Source organism: Mus caroli, chromosome 1, assembly GCF_900094665.2.
Source record: "Mus caroli chromosome 1, CAROLI_EIJ_v1.1, whole genome shotgun sequence".
Taxonomy (NCBI): Eukaryota; Metazoa; Chordata; class Mammalia; order Rodentia; family Muridae; genus Mus; species Mus caroli.
The window spans coordinates 162,607,385-162,633,023 of record NC_034570.1 but is presented as its reverse complement, the minus strand read 5'-3'; the positions used below and the strand labels follow the sequence as shown (position 1 = coordinate 162,633,023).

At 49.1% G+C, this 25,639-nt stretch overlaps 1 protein-coding gene and 1 long non-coding RNA gene across 4 annotated transcripts in view; one reads left to right on the top strand and one right to left on the bottom strand.

The window, feature by feature from the left end:
* Kcnj10 (potassium voltage-gated channel subfamily J member 10) overlaps window positions 1-22,191 on the bottom strand; it is a 33,241-nt gene extending 11,050 nt beyond the window's left edge. Inside the window, exon 1 of one of the 3 annotated variants that reach the window (XM_021173140.2) lies at window positions 21,954-22,191. The gene's annotated coding sequence lies outside the window, so the exon portion shown is untranslated. Of the gene's footprint in view, window positions 1-9,774; window positions 9,834-19,478; window positions 19,660-21,953 lie in introns of those variants that run through there. The other 2 variants (XM_029483325.1, XM_029483327.1) reach the window with 2 other exon arrangements.
* Window positions 13,498-18,895, top strand: LOC110302304. The gene is made up of 3 exons (XR_002378795.1): window positions 13,498-14,265; window positions 15,724-15,845; window positions 18,246-18,895. It is a non-coding gene; the product is annotated as an uncharacterized LOC110302304 (long non-coding RNA).
* Window positions 22,192-25,639: the final 3,448 nt, after the last annotated feature.

Sequence of the window (25,639 nt, the reverse complement as noted above, 5' to 3'; positions counted from 1 at the left end):
CCCACTTCAGACTCTCCTTCCTCCTCAGCCCGGTGCTATGGATGTGTCCCTATGCTTCCTTCTCTCTACTTCATTCCTGTCCTCCGGGGCCTTAAGGAGCCACTGAGGCGCCTATGATTTGTCTCATATCTCCATTTTCCCCCCTGTAACTCATCCTACAACATTAGCATCATTACTCATTTTATGTATATGAGTGCACTGTAGCTGTACAGATGGTTGTGAGCCATCATGTGGTTGATGGGAACTGAACTCAGGACCTCTGTTTGCTCTGGCCCGCTCAGTCTGGCCCCACTTGCTCCAGCCCAAAAATTTATTTATTTATTATACGTAAGTACACTGTAGCTGTCTTTAGACACACCTTTAGAGGTGTGTCATTACAGATGGTTGTTTTTTTGTTTGTTTTGTTTTGCTTTGTTTTGTTTTTTTGTTGTTGTTGGGTTTTTTGTTTGTTTGGGGTTTTTTGGTTTTTTGTTTTGTTTTTTGAGACAGGGTTTCTCTGTATAGCCCTGGCTGTCCTAGTACTCACTTTGTAGACCAGGCTGTCCTCGAACTCTGCCTCCCAAGTGCTGAGATTAAAGGTGTGCACCACCACGCCTGGCTACTGATGGTTGTAAGCCACCATGTGGTTGCTGGGATTTGAACTCAGGACCTTCGGAAGAGCAGTCAGTGCTCTTAACCGCTGAGCCATCTCTCCAGCCCTACCATGTTACTCTTCATTACACTTCTGATGATGAACCAATGAACGCTGATCTGATATTTTCCAAAGAGCACACCTTTCCTGCTCATGGCATTCCTAGGAGAGGGTCAAATCAGGGTCCCAAGGCTGGGGAGGTGACAGAGTTGAAAGACTAAAGTGCCTGCCTCACATGGCTGAGGCTCTGGGTCTGACCCCAAGCACCGAAAGAAAAAAATCATCGTTCTTATTTTATAATCAAGGAAACTGAGGCTCAGCAAGATATGACTCGGTCAATCATGGAACTGGATTCACGATCAGGGTCTTCTGACTCCTGATGCACCACATTCTCTTCACACTGTATGTGTCCCAGTTCCTTCTCCAGTTCAAAGAAAGTATTTCACTGGTGACCAAAGAGAGACCAGACTCAGTCTCCACCTGATGAGTTATGTGATCACTGCCAACCCTCCTTCCAGGCCTTGTTTCCTACTCCCCTTTTCTTGGGGCATACTCAAGCAAACAGACGCCATGTAGTTGAAGCCTTTCTGTGCTCATACAGGCTTTCTTGCTTTCTTGCCTTCGCCTATCCTTCTTCTGTCTTCCACGCTACCTGAGTTCATGACCCCCGTTCCATGAAACCTCCCCTGAAAACCACAGCCTATTCCCGACTTGCCAGGTATATGTATCTATTGAGTAAAAACAAGTTTACTGAAGGAAGCACCTAGGTCTACCATATCTTGTTTCTAGTATCTTGTGATGGAGATACCAAATATTCTCCCAAGAAAAGGCATGTATTGAAGGCTCTGGTCCCCAGCACAGCAGTGTTCAGAGGTAGAGACTTGACATGTGAGAGATTGGATTCATCAGTGGATTGATTAACTGGCAGTTAAGAGGTGGGGCCTAGTTAGAAGCAGATCATTGGGGCATGACCATATCCTCTCCCCCAAACCTCCCTCTGTACTTCCCCCGTTTCCCTGAAGTGAGCAATTTTCTTCCTCCATAGGCTTCTACCATGATGCTTCTGCCACACCACTGGCCTAAGAGCAACCAGGACTGAAACAGCTCAAACTACACTTCGAACGTTTCATCCTGTAAAGTGTTTGTTTGTTTGTTTTTGTTTTTGTCAGAGCAACATAAAGTCAACAGATATGGCTAACAATTATGTGATGCATAGAGAGGGCCCAGGAAGCATTTTGAGAAGGAATTAATGAACAGAAGATGGCACAGCCCTTTCTAGGTGTAGAGGCCCACCTAAGAGGACGAGAAGATGCTGCCAGCGCTGTAGGGTGGAGGGACCATGGAACCTTTTGTTCTATGTACAAGGAATGGAACTCTGGCCCAGGGCCTGGTGGACCTTCTCCTCCTCCCTTCTTGTTAGTGTCTTCTCTTGATTTTCCCTGTGATTTTTTTTCCCCTCATACACATGGAAACTCCAGATAGTTCATTAGAATTACTAATAAGTATAAGAAAAAAAAACCCAAAGTATTTTTATCTGTAATGTTGCTGCTCACTGCGTGTGCAGTGTGCGTTTGGTCTTCATGCACTTGTATAATAAGTTTCTTTTCAGTATCTCCTGAGTACCAGATTCTAAACAAAGCACTGGAGTTATGGAGATGACAAAGATGTAAATTCCTTTCCTTGAAGACCTCAGAGCCTAACATGGGGATCAATGATAAAGCAGGCAGGACCAGGGATGCATAGCTCAGTATGTGTGAGGGAAGGGAAGGATGCACGCAGCCCAAGGGATGAGCATTAGGAGCTAACTAATACCGAGCACCGAGTGTGCAGTAGGTGAGGGACCGAGCACTATAATGTTAATTATGTTTTGGTTATTAATAATAATAAATACAACATTAATAAAAACTAATAATGACTAATGATTTCGTTAATATGATTTCCAAACCACCATATATAACCATAATGGTTCATTTGGACCAGGAAATGTAGAGAGCAGCCAGGATCAGAACTTTTCTGGCTATGCCCAAATGTCTCTTTGGGAGAAGAGAAGAGAGAGATGACTTGGGGTCTAAAGGATGGGCAAAATTCGATTAGGTTTTGTATGAAAAACCAAAAGAGAGTGCACCCAATGAGGGGGGAACAGTGAACAGGAACATACAGCACTGGCAATGTCAGAGATAGAGTAAATCAACCTCTCTCCTTCTAAGTTGCTTCTTGCCAGCTATTTGGTCACAGCAACAAGCTCTGTAACGAATACAAGCCCACCAACACAACCCGTGGGCAGGTCATCTTCAGATAACGTGCATTTTAAATCAATGTCCTAGGCATGTGTTCATGCAGCACGTTCTGGAGATGAAGTGAAATCGTTGGACACAGGATGAGTAAGGTTCAGCCTGGGAATCGACCCAGCTCTGCCTGCTGGGAAAATGCACTGCCCTGGGACGCAGACAACTGAATGCTGGTCTTCACTCTTCCAGACTCTGGGAACTTGGATAAGCTCTTAGCTCCCTGAGCCGCCATAGCTTTCATTGTGGAAGAAGGAGGTTGTAGCAAATCCTCAATGCCTCCGCTCTAGCACACACCTGTCTGCACCCAGAGACACCGGTAGCCTCAGGATTCACTCCAGCATATTCTCTGTGGATCTAGACTATAGAGATCTTAGGAAAATAATATTTAATATTATATAAGCAAAGAACAGTAGGATAACATGAAACCATTACATTACTTAGGACCAACACAGTCCAAAGCATGGCACCTGTAGCTCTTCATGGACACCTTCCTGTCCTCTGTCACTCAGAACAGACTGCTGGGTCAGTTTGGCTATGTTGCATTAGAAGAAAGGAAAGACACTTTCTCTTGTAAAACTCCCCATCTGGTGAGATGGTGGCACATGCCTGTGGTGCCAGCATTCCAGAGGCTGAGGCAGGAGGATGGTGAATTTGAGGCTATACTGGGCTATACAGAAGGAATCTATCTCAGAAACAAACAAACCAAAAGACCTTGCCATCCAGCTAATGAGGTCTGGTTCCATTCCTCCCACTGGGGAAAGGAAACAGAGACTCAGGCCCTTCTTACCACCGTATCATCTCTTCTTTGAATACCAAATCCCACTTAAATAGTGATCTTAGAGACCTCCTGGGGGGAAAGTGGCTAGGTCTAAAAAGAAGTATTTCTGGGCTTCCAAATGTTCTTAGTGAAAGAGAGGAAGAGAAGAGAAAGGAGAGGGTAGAAAAGGAAAGGGTAACGAGAAAAGCTCCCGGGGTTATGTAAGTCCTCGAGGTTAGAAGAATGGACTTGGATATGGGCTCTTTCAAAGCTCATTGTCGCTATTCATCAATCTCTCCTATCCTTTCCCCAGTGAAAACAGACAAATAGAAATGGAGCCAGATGCACACAAATCTGGAGGTGAGGGAAAAGGGGGCAGTGTCTGTGTCCGGGGACCTGCCTTCCCAGCTGAGTCACCGCTGCCTCTGTCCCCCACCCTGGAGCCTCCTTTCCCCTGGCCCTCCCATCCTCTAGCCTCAGCCTGACACCAATGTCCTGGCCCAGGGAAGAATAGGCTTTTCTTCCCTTGTGTCAACGTTTGGAAAGTTCTCATAGTTTGATCAGAAGGAAGGCTTAAAGCCTTCAAAGCACTTCCTGGGAGCCTGTGACCTCTCGCTGGCCCTCCTGACCCCCCCCCCCACCCCTGTGCTTTCCAGTCAAGAGTGGGAGGGACAAAGACATGAGGCCATGTCAGATGTTTTCCTGAGTTTAGACACCACCACTGTCTGTCAGTGTGGGCTGATCAGGACCCCTGGCTCTTCCTTCAGCTTTTTCCCCAGACAATGCCTTCTGACCCCCTTCAGGAAGGGAACCACATTCTCTGCAGGGGACTCCAGAGGGTGGCATCTCAGAGAATCCGCTGTCCCTGTCTGAAAAGGGAGGATGACCCCGTGGCACACACACTACCTCCTTGTGTACCTCTCAATCGCCTGCATCACCTTCAGCACACTTCCTCCCTGATTTGTGTGGTCCAGCCATGGTATCTGCTCTTAGCTGTTGTCTGCGTCTACAGAACTGCACATCCTGAGCTCTTCAGTAAACTAGTCCTTTGTGAGGACTTGGCACCGTGTAGAGTTCAACTGAGGACAGAGCTGTACCACTGCCTCCTCATTAGTCTCAGCTCCAATGGTCCGGAGAGTCTCCAAACCTGTCCCCGTGTGAGTCTTCACCTCAGGACATTTGCGTGGAGACCTTAACCCATCCTCCTTTGCCTCAATGGAAAAGTCAGAAAAGTCAACTAACAGTATGATTTAGCAGGAAACACTGGATAGGAAAAACTCCATTCCCCCTAAGACACCGCTGGAGAGAGGGAGAAGGGTCTTATGTAATTCAGGCTGTCCTTGAACTCATAAATGCGGCTAAAGATGACTCTTGCCTCTATCACCCAAATGCCAGGGTTGCAGTTGAGCAGAATCCACTAATGTGGTGTTTGGGGGATTTGTGTATGTTGGGCAAGCACTCCATCCACTAAGCAAGAGCCTGTCTTATATTTTCTATCAGTAAGATATGAGACACTGGAACCGTTCCCAGGGACACTGGGGGAAAGCTAAAGTCTAGGTTGAGTTAGGAAGAAACTGGATGCTAAGCAACATATCTGTTCTAGATCTCTCCTTTGTGGGTCGCCTCTGCCTTAGATCTCAAATCAGTCACAGCCTAATCTTGAACTCCATAGATTCTAGTCCAACTTCTGTCTAATGCTATTGATTAAAGTAATAAAACTTATTTATGTATCAGATAAACCCCCCATCTCAGAGATGGCAGAGAACTTCAAAACTACAAACTTCAAGTTTGGCCGTGACCTACCATTCTCCTATGCTGCAGGTTTAAGTCCTGGCCACCAGGGGGCAGGGCTCCCTAGTCTGGCAGGCTGCCCTCAGCGTCTCCTACCCTCTACCCACACACTAACCCGCTCCTTTTGCAGCTAGGTTGGACTACATGTAACTGCAAATTAAAAAGAAACAGATCACAGAGCATCTATATGAAATGGTTCAATAACACTAGCAATTCAAGTAATAGTAGCAACCGCCTCAGGAGAGCAGACAATTTGCCTTTGGGGAAGCACCTACACAAATTTAGAACGCTTCTGTTTGATCCATGCAGCCACTCTGGGCCAACGGGGAAGTTCTCTCCAAGGTCGGATGTGTTCCGTTTGTTAACTCTAAGGGCGTTTTCTCAGTTCTCAACCCCAGCATTGGAGACTGATGACAGGTGGTCCCTTCCTGGCACACTCTTTGGAATGTTGTTGTTGTTGTTGTTGGCTGTTTGTTTGCTTGCTTCAATTGCAGTGTGGTAGAAACCCTGACCTATAGCACTACTAGGCTTTAAGATTCTAGGCAAATCACTTGAGTTTCTGAGCTTCCTTGCCCCTTCATCTGCAAAAGGGGGGCTAATGACATGGAGGTCACAAACGTACAAGCTCTTCATGAGTTCCGGAGGGCTAGAGATGCAGTCTTGTTTCTCACTGACATCACACTTCCTAGGTTCCCTCTGCCTCTCTTTTTAAAAGCTTATTACGTTTATTTATCTGGGTGCTGTAGCACACATGTGGACATCAGAGAACAACTTGTAAGGGTCAGTTCTCTCTCTCTCTCCACCATGCAGTTCCCCAGGAATCCAACTCATATCGCCAGGCCTGGCTGCAGGCTCCGGCCCCCACTAAGCCAGCTCACCAGCCTTCGTGTGTTTTCCTCTTGTTCAGAGACTTGTCATCCGCCAGGCCTGGCTGCAGGCTCCGGCCCCCACTAAGCCAGCTCACCAGCCTTCGTGTGTTTTCCTCTTGTTCAGAGACTTGTCATCCGTTCATTCAGTGCCCAGGCTGGATATCTGGTCTCTCTTGCTCCCCAGCCCATTGGTCACCAGGTCTTATCAATTCTGCCTTTCTGTGAATCTCCCCATTTTCTGAGGTCCCCATCATCCAATCTTGTGTTCTCTTTCTCCTGAAATAGAATAGTGACTCCCCATTCCTCCTACCCAAACTCTCCCACCCCCACCCCACAGCTACCTCAGAGCTCCACAGCCCAGCCTGGCCCATCATTCAGCACAGGCTTGAGATTGTTCAATGAATTATTTGAACTTTCATGACAAAACTGCTTGACATGGTACTCGGAATCCTTCACCACCATCTGCCCCACCTCTCTCTGGAAGCCTCTCCTTCTCCCTCAGCTCCTGTTTCTGCCATGGAGACCACTGCCGACCCTCCCCAACTTTTCTCCTCACTTGTTTCTCTGCAGCTCTCTCCATGGAAAGCCACCTCTGCCCCAACTCTCTCCCACACCCCTCTTTGCTCTAAAATCTTTTCACCCTCAAGGCCCCGCCCTAGTCCTAGTGGTCTCTCTGCCCTGAGGCTGCTCCAGGCTCCCAGGCAAAAATATTTAGACTCCTACTGTGCTCCCACAGCTTTTCAAAGTCAGAGACTTTACCTGAGGCACATATTTAAGCTAGTACTTTTGAAATTCATCTAATTGTTCCAGGTGTATAAGGACTTAATTTTGATATGTAGGGATGGATTCTGGGCTATAGATGTCAATGATACAGGCTGTATGAGCCATTTTCACACACACACACACACACACACACACACACCAGATATCACTGATTCATAAAGGTACATTTTTTTTCCGTTTGAGCCTCAGAATCTAACACAGTGATATAGAAACCCATTTTCAAATGGAGTTAGGCTAAAAATTGGAGCCTAATTTTTTTTCTCCAGTGTTTCCAATGTCACAGCCAAAAAATCTTCTGCTCTCCATCGCCACTGTTTGTCATTCTGATCTTTGTCAGTCAGGAGTCATGGGAACCTCAGTCAATCTCTTAATCTCTCTAAGGCTCGGTTTCCTAATCTAAGGAGGCAATACACTTTGATTGTGTGCTCAGGATTACAAGAGATAAATGAAGTATGTGAAATCTGCTAGGCCCTTATGCAAATAAAGACATCATTATGATTGCACTTTGCAGCTGAAGAAAAAAAAAATTCCCCAGAATTAGAGGAGCTGAGAGTTGGAAAGGTGAGGTGGCTGGCTGACATTTATTTAATAGCAAGCCAGAAGCACTCTGCAAGTCTCACGGGACTTTTGCTCATATTGCCTCTCTGTACCCCAGAGGGCTTAGTGTCACTCAAGCTGAACCAAGACCTTATTACTGCTTTCTCTAGGGTAACTGTTATTGGCAGGGTAGGATTTACTACAGCCTCTGAATTAGGGGCTTCTAATCCACTGCTCTATCCCAGCCCCCCTCATTCCCAACATGGGGTTTCCTCCAGAAGCCCCTCAGCCTGCCGAGAGCCAGGGCAAGCATGCAGCAAGGGATGCTGGCCAGAGTTCCTGGATGTCTGCTTTCTGGCCCCTCCTCACCACCTAACCGACTTCCAACCTTAGAGGCTCCAGGGAACCAGCAGGCTCCCCCAGGCTTAGGATGCCCAGGCCCTCAGAAGACTATACTCTGGCACCTGAGGCACTAGACGGGCTCCAACAGAGCTGACAGGATTTACTCAAGAGTCCTGTGATCCCAGTCACAATCCTCACTCTAAAGAGAGAACAGGGTGAGATGGTGAAGGCCCTCAATCCCAGCACTTGGGAGGCAGAGGCAGGCGGATCTCTGTGGGTTCGAGGCCAGATTGGTCTACAGAGTTGAGTACCAGAACAGCCAGCACTACATAGTAAAATTCTGTCAGAGAGAGAGAGCAAGAGAGCGGGGGGGGGGGGGGGGGGGGGGGGGGGGGGGGAGAGAGAGAGAGAGAGAGAGAGAGAGAGAGAGAGAGAGAGAGAGAGAGAGAGAATAGGACCCCTGCTAAAAGTCCCTTCTCTATGCATCCGCTAATCTGTCATCTTGAAGTTAGTTATACTGTCTAGTGATGAGGGAGGGCTTGACTTGGTTGATGAAGAGCCCAAGAGGCAAAAGCAGAGGCAGGAGAGCCACTCTCTGGTGTGGACGCACCATGCCAGGACAGCTCCTCATGGGATTCTATATTGTCTCTGTCCTTGCACTAAAGGCCACCTCTATCTTCTCCCAAACGAGAAGCTTGTCTGAATTGATTCTTATTTTTTTTTAATTTTCTAATGATTATTTTTAGTATATATGTTTTGTATGCATGAATGTGTGTGCCTCCAATCCCCTGGAACTGGAATAGAGACCGTTGGGATCGTCATGTGGAGAAACTGGGAATTGAATCCTGAACCTCTGGAAAAACAGACACTGATCTTAACTGCTGAGCCATTTCTCCTGTCCCTGAACTGATTCTTCACCCTTTTTTTTTGTGGCTTCCTCAGGGCCTGGTATTTATGGACTTAAAAGAGCCCCCATAAGTGGGCAATGAGACAGATCCGGGGGTGGAGGTGCTGAGTGTGGCCTGCATAGCAGAAGGAGAGAACCCGCTCCCACAGATTATCATCTGCCCTTCATGCACACATACCCATGCACAGCACACATGATTAGTTCTCCATACTTCTGCCTCCCTTAGGCCACCCCTGCAGAGTGGGTATCATGCTTTATTCTGGAAGACCCTCCTTCTTAGCCCCTTAGAATCTCTGGGCACTTGCAGGGGGGATGCTGACTCACTCCCCACCCCCACCCCAGCCTTTACTCTGGGCTGAGAGCTGTGCTCCAGCTAGTGCTCCGGACCATGCTGCAGGTCATTCTTAGCCTCGCCTCCTCAGAATCACCCTTGCTTTCAGAGTGAGGATGGGCGTACGGAGAAACTGAGGCTGTAGTCAGCACGCTCAATGCCAGCAATCCAGTTTCCACAGGAGGTAGATGATGCTTTCATGGTGTGAGAAGGAAAAGCGAATGCCAAGCCCTGACCTAAAAGTGTTGAAGCTTTATCCTAGATCAAGATGTCCTCCAGGCAGTGAGACCAGGGCAAGAAGAGAGAAAGGGAGCGAAACAAGTTTCGAGGAAAGTGTTGAGGAGCCGCTGGGAGACCTGTCTCTAAAGCAGACAGATAGGATGATGTCTCTTACAGCCTGACCTTCGCTCACCTCCCAAGCATCAATATTCTCTCTCCCTCTCCCTCTCCCTCTCCCTCTCCCCTTCCCCTTCCCCCTCCCCCTCCCTCCCTCTCTCTGTCCCACTCCTCACATACATCCTTTATCTGCTAGTCATACCAAACATCTCTTGCTTCAAGAACATCCTCCAACAAACAGTTCTTTGCAAAAAATGGGGCCTCTTCCAAGCCCACTTTGCTGTCTAAGTTCTTCTCTTCCATCAGGATTCATCTTGGATGTCTCTTTCTCTGGAAATCTTTTCAGAAGGCCTCCAGCCCCCTGTGCAGGCAGCACCTTCATCCGTTTTCCCATGGTCTCACCAACGGCCCTCTCTCAGCCTTTCCCACATGCTGGTATTTAGCTGATTGCTCCATGTGATATGGTGTGCCGCTCAGTCCTCCCCTGGAAGCTGGGAACAGCATCATTACCTTCTTGATAATGGCATGAAAACTAGACTAGAGAATTAACTGGCCTCCTCAGGAAAGCTTCTAAGGGACCCTGCAAGCTGAACCCGGTCTGTGCTGGTCATCTTGTCCTGAGTTACAGGATGTTGGTGCCAGGAGGCCCATTCCCATTGAGTCCCCTCAATGTATTGAAAAAAGGAGACTCGGCTTAGAGAAGATGTGCATCTTTCCCAAGCTCACGCCGCTTGACAGAGGGGCATCTTGCTTTACATTGGCATCAGAGAAGGACCCCTGGCCCACCTTCATCCCACCTTCTTTCTGCCTATCAGATCTGACCCTGGGGTCCTGAAGGGACAGGTAGTTTTGCACTTGGAATGTTATCCACGGAGCGTGTCCCCTATCCTCACCCAGCTTGGGATGCGTTTGCTCTGACTCTCTCATTCATCACTGCTCAGGGCTTTCTGTACCTCCTGTGGTAGCCAACCCAGAAACACACTGTAAGAAGTGAAACAGAAGCTAGCGAGGCTCCTAGAGAAGAGAGGGGACGCATAGCATGCTGCTGCTCTCTCTTCAGACTGTGAAAACAGCTCCTCTGAGACATTTAGAAACCCCACTGTGGGGTTCTGAAGTCCCTTGGACTATTGCTTAGGCCGCCCATCCTTTGTTGAGTTGGTGATTACAGGGAGATCTTCCTACCACAGGCTTCCCTTCTTTCCTTCCTAATACCTCAAACCCAGGAAATGTTTTAAGGCAAGTGCTAACCTCCAGTGGCTTAAGCAATTTCTATTTCTTCTTCTGCTTCTGTTTTTGCTGCTGCTTCTTCTTCTCCTTTTCCTCCTTCTTCTTTTTCTGATTTTTTTTTCTTTAATTTTAGACAGGGTTTCTCTACATAGCCCTGGCTTGTCCTGGAACTCACTCTGTAGACCAGGCTGGCCTCCGACTCAGAGATCTATCTGTCTCTGCCTCCCAAGTGCTGGGATAAAAGGTGCACTCCACCACTGCCTGGCAAGCAATTTCTTCTTCTTTGCCTTCTTGATGGCTACAAAGACCCTTAAGTACTCTACCTACGACTAATGCCCAGGGAATTGAGCGACTTCCTGGACAGGTCCTCTCAGCTCCATCTCCTCCTCAAGGCTACTGTTCCAAATATGGAAAGCAACTTCTGACTCATAGAAAAGTTCCAGGAGGTCAGCCTTCACCCCGGGAGGCAGTCTCTCTACTTCCGACTTTCCCCCCATACTCTAACCATATTCCACTTGACAAGGACGGGATAGGGTGAGGGTGGGTGGCATGCAGATTCTGAAAAAACACAGAACTGCTCTAGCACAGCAGAAGGGGTTGTGGGCAGGTTTCATTCACACAAAAGAGACAAGTAGAGGCCCAGGAACACGATGCAAAGGGACAGATGAGGCACAGAGACTGGTGTGTAAGGTGATTTAGGTTGACTCCAGTAGCCAGGGGGGAGCATCTAGAGCAGGGGCAGAAGGGGGAATAGAGGAGCCTGAAGTTCTTTCGAGCACTTCTTACATAAGGAAAGCATCACGGAGATCAGTGTGCAGCAACCACTTTTGGCTTACTCTCTGCTGAAGCTACTGCAGTGGTACCCTCCCAGGACCCAGCAAACCTCAGAAGTCAGCTCAGCCCTAAAGTCTTTAGTGCCAGAAGGCCTTCTTTTCTCCCCCTCCTTACGGCATCCACTCTAAGCTACTAGAGAGATGCCCCTGATCAGAATCCTAGCGGAGGCACAGACACTTGCTGTACAGACACTGTTCAGACAGGGATAGGAAAGGGCAGAGCTGAGCACCACAAAGGCTTGCAGAGAACAGTGGCCTTCCAGCTTTAAACCCAGCTCTGAAGCTTAGGGATTGCTCTCTCCAGCTCTCCAGAGTCACAGCAGGAGTAGGGCTGGTGACAGAGTAGGAAGTGGAAAGAGGTGGGTTCACCCTGCCCAAAGTGACCTTCTGAAACCCTTTCTGTACCCAGAAGCCGAGTGAAGGTCCCTTTACCTGCTGTTCTGTACTCCCAACTGTTACCACGCCCACAACTTCTTTCTGAAAAAGGATGAGTGAAAGACAGCTATGGAAAAATTCCATAGGAGCAGGGGACTGTCTGAGTAGAACCAGAAACAGCCAGTACAATGAATGAATGAATGAATGAATGAATGAATGAATGAATGACAAAACTAGAGGCAAGAGACAGTCCCAGGCTGGTCACCAGCTACCTCTAGCACTTCATCTCACCTTCTATTCAGTCTTGCTTGGAAAATGATTCTTGTCCTGTCTACCTCTCAGGCCCATGAGTGATTGGGATGTTCCGGAGTGCCCCAGGGAAATGCAAAAGATGGCCCCTCCAGGGTCTGCACCTGATCAGGCTATGTTAGCAACCCATGTATATACATATCTGTGTGCTTGAGCTCTTGTGAGGGTCCTGATCCACCAGCCTCACTCCAGGGCTGGGGTAGAGGTAAGAAAGTTGTACTCAAAGTTTGGCGGAGGCTGTGCCCATGGTTAACGTATAAGCAGGCACAGTCTGGGGCAGCAGGACATTCCCCGCCCCAGGGCCACATTCTTGAGGTCACAACAAGTGCAAACTTGTTAAAACCTGTGTCAGAGCAGCAGAGGGCAGCGAGGGGTAGGGAGGGGGATGGTACTGAGTCGCCAGCAGCTGCTGGAAGAGGGTGGAAGGGACAGGGGTGAGGCGGGGAGAGGAGGTATGCAGGTGCATATGCTGCGATATGGACATGTGGTCCCTTGAGCCTGGGTCTGCATGTTGTACGAGGGCACATCTGCTTGGCTGTGGGGTTGGAGCGGGTGTGGGGCTGCATAGATGAGTGCGTGCCTGTGTGTCTCTGCATATATGAGCCATGTGTCCAAGGGCTGGGATAAGAAAGGGGGCTGAGCAGTCACCAATTCAGGCTGGGATATAGAAGGAAGCATGGGCAGGCTGTGTGTACCCTCTTCTGTCATGGGCCTCACAGACTTGCATTCCATCTCCCTCCACAGACCGCCCCCACCCCTGTGGTACAGGCTTTGCCCTCCACAGTCAGCCCTGTCAAATGCCCATCTCACCAGCCCGTCCAAAGGGGGAGTGTTGTACTGCCTACATACTCGCCCCCCCCCCCAACCCTGGGTCCACTCCCCCACACTCTCTGGACATGGGGCGGGTGAGGGGTGGTGGGGGGAGGCTCTGAAAGCAGGTGACTGTTTGGGGGAACTTGGGGACAGAGCCCCATTGTGCCCTCCCCGGAGCCGCCTCAATGGAGCTCTCTGACACAAAGGGGCTTTGACAATGGGCAGGACATTAGTATGCAGAGCCAGCCCTTCAGCCCTCTCACTGTCCCACAGCCCAGGGGCGGGAGCTGGAGGGTTGCTGGCAGTGGGAGACAGGGTGGGGCAAGGCTCAGACTGGGGAGATTTTAGCCCCTAGCAGCTCCCCAGGGGGTCACTGACCAAGAGCCAGGGGAAGATTTGACCAGGGTCTCCAAACCTTCTGCTGACCGAAGAGGACAGTCTAAACAGGGAAGGCCTTAGGGACAGGTGTCAGGAGAGGGGCTGTGGGTGGGCAGTCTGAGTCCACCCACCCTACATCCCGTCTTGCCCTTAGTCAAGGGAACTGTGTGGGTAGGGTTGTGAACACTAGCATGAGAGGGTAAGGACCCAAGCCAGAGGCCAGAGCCACAGCTGGTGAAGGCTGTGTGCCAGAATGGTCAGGCTTCAGGAGTAGAGGGATTCGAACCTCTGAAGTTCAGGATGTTCAGATTTAGGAGGTGGCCTCTGGTCTGCCGTTTCCTGTGTGCTGCGCTTTTATTCTGCATGGATGGGTAGGTAGCTGGTGTGTGGAGGCCTACGGTTGACGCCAGGCTCTCTATGCTTGGAGAAAGAGTATCTCACTGAAGCTTGGAGCTTACTGTTTCTACTAGGCTGGTTGGCCAGCAAATTGTAGGGATCTACCTGTCACCACATCATGCCATGTTTTCCATGGGTGATAGAGATCCAAACTTGGGGTCCTCACACAGAGCGAGCACTTTCCCGCTGAGCAATCTCCCCAGTCTAGTGCTGCCCTCTTATAAGACTTCTATACTGCTGCTACTGCTGCTGCAGAGATAGAGAAAGCAGGTACAGTAACCAAGAACAAGCAACGACCACTGCCTTTTGTGCTCTTCCGGGGAGATCAGGCCGAACCCACAAAGTTAACATCACCTGCCCAGGTAAGGGGAATTAGCCACAGGACCAGCAAACCAGATACTAGTCCCAAAGCTGTGCACACCTATTTCCAATTCAAATTCACCTCAACACACGCCAGCTAGGTCCGGGGCAGGGTTCAGGGCAAGGGCTTTGAGGCCTGGGTTGATGGAGCTTTTAGGAAGAGGTTAAAAACCTGCAAGGGACTGCAGGCGACACGCAGAGGAGAAGGATGCCACCCCAAGCTGCTGTATACTTTAATCAGATTTCCTCTGGTCTGGACCAACAAGCCCTAAGAGAGAGAGTGGAGGGTCCTTTATAAAGATATACAAAATCGAGCTTAATATCGTTCCACTGGGAAATGATGGATCCAGTCAGCCTTTAATCCCAGCACTCCAGAGTCAGAGGCAGGCAGATCTGAGTTAGAGGCCAGCCTGGTTTACAGAGCTACGGAGCAAGTTCCAGGACAGCCAAGGCTACCCTGTCTCATAAAACAAAAACAAGACAAACAAAAAGGTCTTCCCAGCTTTCTTTGTAGTTGATACTTGAAAGTTCTTCCAGTAGGTTCTATCTCAGGGACTTCTAAGGGGAGGTAAAACCTGCTTCCTTCCTTCTCACTTTGAAAACTAACCCCCGCAGCTCATGGTGTGATAGAGAGAACACAAGGCTAGACCTAAATCAGACTCCTGGCTCAAGACCAAACAACCCAACTTTCCCTGGAACCTAGTATGGGTCACTTGCTCTCTGAGCCAAGAGATGTCCTCTGTGTCACCGGAAGACCGTCTGGGCCTTACCACTTCTTGTTTCACTAGGCGGTGAACTCAGGGACAAGACACTGGAATATAGCAGCTCACAGTACTAAGTACTGTCCTAAGCACCTTTCTAGCACTGGGTCAGGGGCACTCTAAACAATAGATGCCTACTTAATTATTCTCTGTCGGAGGAATTGAGCCTAGGGCTTCTGCCACTAAACCATATCCCAGTCTTTATTTCTCCTGTTTATTTTGAGTCTCACCAAGCTGATCAGACTGACCCTGAATGCACTGTGTTGCTCAGATAGGTCCTGAATTTGTGATCCTCCTGCCTCAGCTTCCTGAATGCTGGGATTAAAGGCACACACCACCACGGCTGGCAGCAGACGCATTTTAAAGGCTCCGTTTTATAGAGGAGAAAATAGAAAGGTGAGATGTTAAGGATTTGCCTGGGGTCACATAGCTAGTGGATAGAGGAGCTAAGGTTTGCCCTCAAAAAAGATAGCCCCCTCCAAAAGCACACATAAGCTAACCACTGCCCCCATCCCGTCAGCCTAGTGAAGACCCTGGTGAGAGGCATCAGCCACAACACCCAGATCTTGATAAATGTCCCCCGTAGTCGCTCAAACTGGCAGTTCTCGAGGGGCTTTTGGAGGCCTTCTGAGGTCAGACCCATCCCTATCATCATGCTAACGTGGCATTATTTATCCTTCCCACTTTGATTATTTCAAGGATGATCAGCTGAGCTTCCCAGGGGAGGTCACGTGGCACGCGATATTGCAACATAGTAAATGCAGAAGCAAATAGAAGGAACCAAGTGATTGTTTACTGAGCTAGACATCAAAAAGATTTGTGTGAATAAAAGCCAGCCAGCACTCCTACTAACCCTTAGCTTTATAAAGCGTAGCTGGTTTCACCTAAAACCTCACAGCAACAGGCAAGGGGGGTAGTCATTGCTTTTAAAGTTAGTTACGTCATTGTTTTTAAAGTTAGTTGCGAATGGTCTTCAGTTTCCTCAACATTCGTTTCTAACCTACTGCAGATCAACAGATACAAGCTGAAAATAATGCCCTTTGGAGCCCTCAGGAAAATTTAAAGGTAAAGGGATACTGAGATTTAAAAAAAAAAAAAAAAAAAATTGAGAGCCACCGCTCCAGACAGCCTCAGACACTTCGCCTGGCATATGCTGACCATGTATCTGTTTCAATCATAAGACGAGCCACGGTTTAGGCATGGGGTGAGATGTATACCTGGATCTCAGAGTTAAGACCCAGAAGAGAAGAACTGAGACAGCTACTCTAGGGAGAATGTGACCCTAAGAGGCCAGACCGACGTCCCTTTTGAGTGGTGTCTACACATCTCTCACTTTGTACACCCCCGCTCAGAAGTGTGGACAACAGGACAGTCCCAGACTGGACTCTGACCAGCTGACAAGCCTAGCTCCAGGCTGGAGTCCGACCTCTCTCTGAGGGACCAACCATGCTTAGAGGACAAGGAACTGGATGGTGTCCAAACATCTGCTGCTTTTGATCTTAGGGTGGCGCTGTCCCCACCGGACGACATGGTGGGTCCATGAGGAGTCACTTTGAAGCTCTCCTGAGAGTTAGGTAACGGGGTCTGTGGTGTGTGAAGAATGCCCACGTAAGTCTCTAAAATCAGAATACTCTTCCTAAATGAGCAAGCACAGAGCCTGCCTAGAGGTAAAGAAGACAGTGCCTCTTTACATTCCTGGAGCCCTCTGCTGGGTTTCCAAAAACCAAAGGTGCTTTGCTGCAGAAGGTGTTCAGTATGACAGGAACACAAGCGTGTCCTAGAGGAACTCATAAGCAGGTAAGAAGGACAGGATTGGTGACACCTCTGACATTTGCCATGTGTGAGATGTCCTGGGAAAGTCAAAGTTGGAAAGATAAAACAAGACACAGAAAGAGAAAGAGAAAGAGAAACAGAAAGAGAAACAAGAGTGTGGTAGCTTTCAGGCAACTGGACCTTGAAAAGGCTTGCAATGGTCAAGAGTTGGTAGAAGAGAGAACTCAGGGTCAAACTGCCCTTGCATGTGTCCTCAGGATCAGACCCAGGAAGAGATGGAGTTCAGGAGTGGAGGTGGAAAAGGCACTGGAAACCTCCATCTGATGCTAACAGGCATGGAAGGGGCAAGATAAAAACCACTGCTCCACGGTGACTGGGCCAAACATGGAGCAGTGAAGGGAAGGGATCAAGGAGAGAGGCTAGAGTCGGGAGACCTTCATGGAGGCCATCATTAGCAACTACTGAGGAGATGGACAGATTGATCAGAGAAGGGCATAGGAGCCAGCTGAAAAGGAAGGGATGTTACTTGAAGAGACCAAGAGACAGGTGGGCAGGCTAGGGGTGAAGCTCAGCTGTAGTGTGTGTTTGCCAAGCACCCTCAGCACCACATAAAACCAGGCCCTGAGGGAGATATGGCAACACCTCCGTGACTACAATTGCAGCACCCGAGAGGTAGAGATGAGAGGTTTGGAAGTTCAAAGTCATCCTTGCACACACAGCAAGCTTCATAAGACCTCTCCCCACCACACCCACACCCACACACATATACTCGCACACACACACATACACACATATATACACATACACACACGCGTGCGAGCACACACACGAACAGTGCTGCTGAGAAGGCTCATTAAGTGAAGTACTTGCTACACAAACATGAATGGATACTCAGCACCCACGTAAAATGCCAGGCACAGTGAGCCTACAACCCCAGTACTGGGGAGAACAGAAAGATTCCTGGGGCTTGCTGGCTAGTCGGTCTGGCTAAATTGGTGAACTCCAGATTCAATGAGAGATCCTGTCTTAAAATACAAGGTAGACAAAGATTGGGGTAGACACCCAACATCAACCTCTGCCCTCTCCATTCATACATATGTACATGCACACATGTCCACACATGAACACATACATACACCATACAAAAGAGAAGGGGAGACAGAGCCATGTTGGGGAACAGAAACACGGGATGATAGATACCCCCAGATGGAGGGATAGAAATTGTTATCATTGGCCAAGAAGCAGAGGTTGTAAAGAATGGGAGATTATCTAGGGGAGGGGGTGGTGTTCAACAGATCAGTTATTCAATCTGAAGCCAGGAAACTTGGCACAAATTTCATGGGAAGAAAGAGCTGTGGCATGAAGGCACAGCTTCTGGTAACAGCTGGTTTGTTGGCATGAAATGGGACCCCGTGTTTAACTTCTCAATCATTCTTCTGCCTTCCCAGATCGAGGGCGAAGTCTCAGAAAACCGCCACAGAGGACTGGGGACTAGTCCCAGGAGCCAGTAAAGATGACAGAGTGGAAAGACTTGGAAGGTCTAGAGAATGCCACCAGCCAACTCCACACCTTTATACGCACCACCCACCTCCTAAGTCCTTTACAAATATTGACTCTTTTAATCCTCACAAATGTTGTTAGCCCCGACGAAAGCGTGAGGGAAACTGTGTGGTTATTAACTAGTCAAACCAGACTTAAACCCACCAAACAGGGCTCCAAGGCTGTGCTCTGAACCGCTGTGTGTATCATCTCTCAGAGTGAGACCAGGGTGACAAGGGTTCCACCGCCATCCGTGAGAAGCCTCGTGTCATCACAGACAAGCTCTGCATTACACAGGAGTTCTGTGTAGCAGCTCCTCTCAGAAGCCTTTATGGTGGGCTATTTGGTTTGGGGCTATTTGTTTTATTTTATTTATCATGGAGGATAGGGTCCCATGTATACCTGAGAGCACACAACCCATGTGTACAGGCGGCCAGAAGAGGGCGTCGGATCCCTTGGCACTGGAGTTACAGATGGTTGTGAGCTGCCATGTGGGTTGAAGAAGTGAACCCAGGTCCTCCATAAAGAGTCATAAGAGTAGCAACTGCTCTTAACCACTGAGCCATCTCTCTGGACCCTGGAGCACACACACACACACACACACACACACACACACACACACACAGAATCACCAGAAATAATGTGTCTCCTTTTCTTTCCCGGTTGTCATTTTTATGGGGTGTCTTTCCTACTATTGCCTAATCTCTTTCCCTGATTTTTTTGCTTGTTTGCTTGCTTGTTTTGTTTGTTCCTGGAAGACCTGCAGAAGTACCATGTATTAATCCAGTCTCCTGGAGCCCCCACTTCTCCAAGCTTCTCCTGCAGACCACACAGCTTAGCTCTGACCTCTCTCCCACATTCCAGAGACAGCCCCTCCCCTCCCCACCACCTCAAATCCTGGGCTCCAGGCTGGCAGACACCCACAGGAGGGTTGCTCCCACAATCCTTTTCTCTTTGCCCTTTCAAGGTTCCGATGGGGGAAGGGTGGAGAGGGGCCACCCAGGACGTACTCTCTCTATGAAGAATGGTACAACATGGGCACTAGTCTCCGATGAGGGAGAAAATATCCCTTGGCCTAGGACTGAGGTGGAGAGATGAATGCAAAAGTTCCCCATTCTCGGGAACGGATCTAGGCAACTGACCTTGATTCTGTGCTAAGATATTTGGAGTCCACAACTCCCCTTTCTGGCCAGTCTTCCTGCAGCTTCATCCCAATGGGGTGCCTCATGCTAGTCTTTCTCTTTGCCCCTTCCAGGGCCTCACTACCGTCCTGGACAGCTTGGCCCCAGCCCGGTCAGTAGCACCAGTCAGGCAAGGGAAGAATCTAGGCCAGAGAAGGGAGGAAGAATGAAGGTTTTTGTTTTTGTTTGGATTTTTTTTTGTTTTGTTTTGTTTTCCTCTCATCCCTAAAAAATATTTTTGCAGGAAAATTTAGGGACTCATATCACTTTCCCTCTTCATCAGTGCTTCGACCCTCAACCCATCTTTGCATCTTGTCTACACAAACCCAGCCTAGGATGCCCAAAAATCTCTCCTTCATGGAAATGGACCTTGCTACACAACCCACCTACCAAAACCTTTGAAACTTTTATCCCACCAGTCCCAGCACAAAGGAGAAGGACGTCATACAGGTCCCAGCCTCCCTGGTCCTCTCCCTGGGAGAGGAAGGTCCCTGGGTCTTCTGCCAGTCACTTTCCTTCCGGCCCAAGACAGCAACGCTGGAGTACAAATGAGCGCATGCAGATAAAGTACAGGGGGCCGTAGAGGGAATTTGGGAAATGTCACTCACGTAGCTCCCACATAAATATATGCTCCCTCCACCAAGGTATATGGGCACATGTTGGAGAGATGCTATCCATGCCCCCAAGACAAGGGAAAGCAGTTGGATCCTGATTTAGAGCTACACAAGGAATGGGACCATCCTCCCCCCACCCCGTCACCCCCGGCCAGTGGAGTCATTGCCATCTGATATCCACTGAGACAACTTGGCTGCACTGGGCTCTGGCTGGGGGCTGGGGGGATGGCTCAGAAAACAGCAGGTCCTTTCAGGACCCAGGTTGGCAAGGGCTTTGGGAGGCTGGACTGGCCCAGATCACCCCCTAACTCCCCCTCCTTTCTTTCCTCCCTTGCCACCACCACTAAAGACCGGGAGGGTGGTGAAGGGATTGGCACCGCCTGGGTCAAGCCTACTGCCTCTGCAGTCCAGCCCTGGACCCTCTCCCTGGCGCAGTGCCTTCCCTGCCCCCTCTTCCCCTTTTCCTCCTTCCTGAAGAACCAGCTAGGAGCCAGGACACCTGGTTCCTTCTAGACTTGGTCCCCATACTCAGTCTACCCCCCGGGGACCTGACAAACCCTGCGCTTTGGCAGAGGCTAGAATCTCCATCATTCCAGGAACATATTCAAAACTCCTTGGAGATCAGGGAAAAGTGTTCACTATGAAACTCAACTGAGCTCATGGTAACTGCCGGCTCATGGCGCCAGTCTCTCTATGCCCACTCTGTGCCTTCCATGTAACCCCAAACAGGAGGCTCCCAAGGCGTCTTTTACCATCTCCTGTCCTCTTGGACTACCTAAAGCCGCCTGTCCCATAGGGAGAAAAACATTTCAAACACCACAGCAAGGGATCTCTGGCCAGAAACCTCTCATCAGAATTTGTATCGATACGCAACCTAAGCAGGCTTTAAGCTTTGCCTTCTCTTGGATCCAAATCTGTATTCTGTGCACCCTCACCTTTCTCCGTCAGCCTCAGTCTGCCCAGGGCACTTCAGTTACTGAAATGAAATCCCGAGATACCAGAAGTCCTACCCCTACATTTTTTCTTTCCCAGGTTTGTCCTTCTGGCCATTCTGGGCCTCGGGTCTCCTCCCTAGAATCAGTTCCATCCTAACATGACTGCCCTTGGTCAGTCCCTGATGGGGCAAGACAGAGAGTGGGAGAGGGGATCCCTAAAGGATGAATTCATAGGCACTAATCTACCCTGCTCCAGAAGAAACATCTTCTCCTTCTGAGATTGTCCTTGGGAGGCAATTTCAAGGATTGAGGGATGTCGGTAGGGAGGGGTGTCTCAAAGTGGGAACCCAGAAGGAAATGAAGAGGGTCCCAGGCACATCAGGGTGACTGTGTCTTCTAGTCTAGTGCTTGTCTTTCTCCCCATGTGTAAACAAACTGGTGCTCAGAAGACCGTCAATGAGTGTCACTGTGTGAATGTCACTGCAAGGGGGAAGGGCTGGAATCAGGAGTAACCTATCTCTACTGGGAGCAAGGGGCAGTGTCTCTATTCCTGTGTGGGTGGGTGGGCGCAGGCTTATGTGTGGTAATTAATTACTCTAGTAACCGGATGAACCCCATGCAACTGCAGGTCTGCCAAGTGTCATGAGGAGGGGATATCATGGTAGCCCCTTTCTTAGATGGAAGACCTGAGGTGACTAGCCTGAGTAAAGTACTCTTGATGAGGGGCCCTTCCCAGGAAAGTCCACTTGGAACTGCCAAGACTGAAGGAGGGAGACCCGGATTGTACTGCTAGGGTCCAACCAGCTTCTGTAGGGACCAAAGGGTTAGGGGGACCCGATGAATAAGTGGATAGGACCCAGCACTCCTTATCAGGGTCAGAGTCTTACCTTGGCTCGAAGGTGGAGTGGCTGCTCAGATAAATCGCGGGGCAGCGGGACAGATGAACAGACGGGGCGGGCAGGAGCGGCGAGCGGAGCTGTGCGACAGGCAGGGCCAAGACTCTTAAACCCGGAGCTGGAATCAGATAAGGGTTTGTCCGGGGGCCGGGGCCGGGGTCGGGCCGGCCGGGGGCAGAGTTGGGCCGGGCCGGGCCGCCCCCTCCCTCTGCAGTGCCGAAGCCAAACTTTGTGTGAATGGAGGGGCCCGGCGGGGGTCGGGAGGGCGGAGGCAGAGGGGGGGGGAGCTTGGAGCCGGCCAATGGCAGATCGGAGCGCCAGATCAGCGCCTGGGGATTGGAGAGATTTGGGCAAGGCAAAAGGCGGGGTTTAGTGGATAGGAAGCGCAAACCCAGACGGACTAGAGTGCAGAAACACGCGAAGAACAGAGAAGCCAGACAGAGTCCCGGAGAAAGAGAGATGAAGAGACGATACGCGTAGCGATAGAAGCCGAGCTGGCAAGATGACAGGGGGAAAGAGAAAGGAGAAAAGTGAGGCGGCCGTGTCAGAATGGAGGAACCAGGACGAGGGCCGCGGGGGCGGGACTGGGCCCCAGTTAATGAGGTGGAAATGAATTCAGGACGGGCTGCGACTGGGACCGAGACTGTGGCAGACTTGGCCTGGGTTCCTGGGGCTACAGGGCTCTGGCATCCCGTACAATTTCCAAGTTATTCGCTGTTCCCTGTGTAGAGAGTGCGGCGCGGGGTGCAAAAGAGGACCAAACATCATCTCCACCTGCAGCAACTTCTCCTGCAAGGAAAAATAAGCCGCAGTACGGTGCAAAGTGTGGGAGACATCCAAGCTGTGGAAGAAGAAGGAAGGGTCACTATTTAGGGGGTTCCCACATATGTTCGAGGAAAGAGATAACGTCTACGTAGGTTCTAGGAATGCAGGAGGTCTAGGTCCAAGGAGATGGCGGGAAGAATACGGATGGCAGAGGAATTGCCATTGTGAAGTCCTGAGGGAACACAGACACATCAGCTTAGGAAATAGAGTCAAACTCTTCCCATCCACTATGTACCCTCATTATCTGAATCTGTTTTGAGTGATTTGTACCCACTATCTGATGCATGGCATACACTAAAGAAGAAAATAAAGACGTCCCACTTTTATTCATAGCAGACATTGAACTACATGTCAATAGACTGCATTACTTACTGTGTTAATATAAATTCAGGATTGAAAGCAGGGAAACTATATATATTTTAGTTTAGCTTAAAACTCTCAAAATGCATAAGATGAAGAATACATGTGCCTTTTGAAAAGCCCTCTTTGGGGCTGAGGGTGTTGTAGCTGAGAGGTAGAATGCTCTTGGGTTCCATTCATCACCAGCACAGAAAGAGGAATGGGAGGGAGGGAAGGAGGGAGGGAGAAAGAGAGGGAGGGAGAGAAGAAGGGAGGAAGGAAAGGAAGGAAGGAAGGAAGGAAGGAAGGAAGGAAGGAAGGAAGGAAGGAAGGAAGGAAGGAAGGGAGGGAGGGAGGAAGGAAGGAAGGAAGGAAAGAAGGAGAGAGGGAGAAAGGGAAAAACAGAGAAGTAGGCAAGGAACTACTTGACCAAGGAGAGGGCTGGCCAAAGGTTAGTTCTTAGAATCCAGGCTTGTTCAAGAAGGATGGAAGACCCAGACTAAATATATGATTGGTTGGTTGGCACATGGAGAATAGCCCGAAATGACTATCGGTAATGGAAAGCGACTGTGAGTTTTTGGGCAGTGAAGATTAAAAAAAAAAAAAAAACATACAGAAGCTGGAGGGGATTAATATTGAAGTGAGCAAGATGGTTTGAGTCTGAGAGGAAACGGGAAGCAATTAGATTATATTGGGAGCAATAGCAATAGTGTGGGCATGAAGAGACCTGAACCAGGGTACCAAAAAACCAAAAGAAAAAAAAAAACTCCAAAGGACCAACTTGGCATGGTGAGCAAAGAGAAAGTCTTTGGAGACCACACTGGTTCCGGACCCTACAGCACACCAGGAGAACTAAGAGATCACTGAACCTCCGGGAGCACCCAGCCTGTTGAGGAAACAGGTAGCAGAGGCAACAATGGTGAATCAGGAGCCAAGAGGGGTGGGCAGAGGTCAGAGGGAAGAAAACTGTTGCTGCCAAAGCAGCTTTGAAGCCATGACAACCAGGTCGTTCTCAATGAGGACCATGCATGCATGCTGGAAAGATAAGACTGACCCAGAGCGAGGAAGACCTGCGCTTCAAGGACTACAAGAAGAACCCCTATGAAGTCATAGTGGATAGGCAAAAGAAAGTGGGATAAGAGAGCAGGCTGTCAATGAACCAAGGAAGGAAGGATGGACAAAGAGAGGAACTTAGGACAATGTCAGTTGATGCAGAAAGGGAAGAATTGGGTTTGATAATGAAAAAGTCATTGGTGGCATCTGAGAGCAGTTTCTTTTTCTTTTTCTTTTTCTTTTTCTTTTTCTTTTTCTTTTTCTTTTTCTTTTTCTTTTTCTTTTTCTTTTTCTTCTTCTTTCTTTTTTCTTTCTCTGCAGCCCTGGCTGTCCTGAAACTTACTCTGTAAACTGCACTGACCTCGAACTCAGAGAGATCTGCCTGCCTCTGCCTCATGAATGCTGAGACTAAAGGCGTGCATCACCCCTGCCCAATTTCAAAATAGTGACCCAAGGGAAGACCAGATTACAAGGTGCTACACTACAAAGTGAGAAAATGTTAACGGTTACCCTTTAAAAACTTTGCTTAGAGAGGAAAAAAAAAAACAATCATAACCAAAGCAATGGACCAGGAACTATTTTCCTGCCTGTTTTGTCTTTTCAAATTTCTGTCATCTTCTGCTCCTAGAGAGGAACGGCTACAGTAAGATGGCCTGAAGACCTGGCCATCTCAGTTTAAGCCTGCAATCTCAGCTGCTTGGGGAGGGGAAGCAGGAGGGTTGCAAGCTCAAAGCCTGAGCTACAGAATGAGTTCAAAGCCAGTGTGAATAACTTACCAGGGCTCACAGTCTTGACATTCAGAGATGGGGAAGATTATGGGGCTGAGCTCAGACCACAATATAAAATGAAGAAGGAACACAGAGGAGAGAACCCAAGTCAGGGTTTAGGAAATCATTACAGGACACAAGAATTTATTATTTTTTCCAGAACTGTTACCCAAGCATTTGGCATCCATCGCCACCTACATGTCAGTGACTCTAATCCACCTGGACAGAAATCTCAAACTTAGTCCAGCGTAGAACATCTTACCCACAGGAGTGCTCTTCATGGGACTGTGTCACCATCATCCAACTAGAAACACAGCAGTCATCTCAGCCTCCTTAGTCTTCCTTACAGCAGCAACTCCATCCTCTAACCAAAGCATCTCCCACTGAGCACGCCCTCCTGCCCCCCCTCCCTTTCTTGCTGCTGCAGTCTACAGCAGACGCACCTCTCAGCAGGGATCCTGGAGCAGCCATCTAGTGCCTTATCCCCTCCAGTCTTTCTATAGTGCTTCAGGTCATGAACTCCTTTATGTAAAAACAATTAAGGCCAGCAAGATGGCTCAGAGGGGTAAAGGCAACTTGCTGCCAAACTTGATGACCTGGGGTCAATCTCCAGTACTGATGTGGTAGGAGAGATTCAACTACCAAGAGTTATCCTCTGACCTCTACATGTGTGTTGTGGTACACCCACAAACA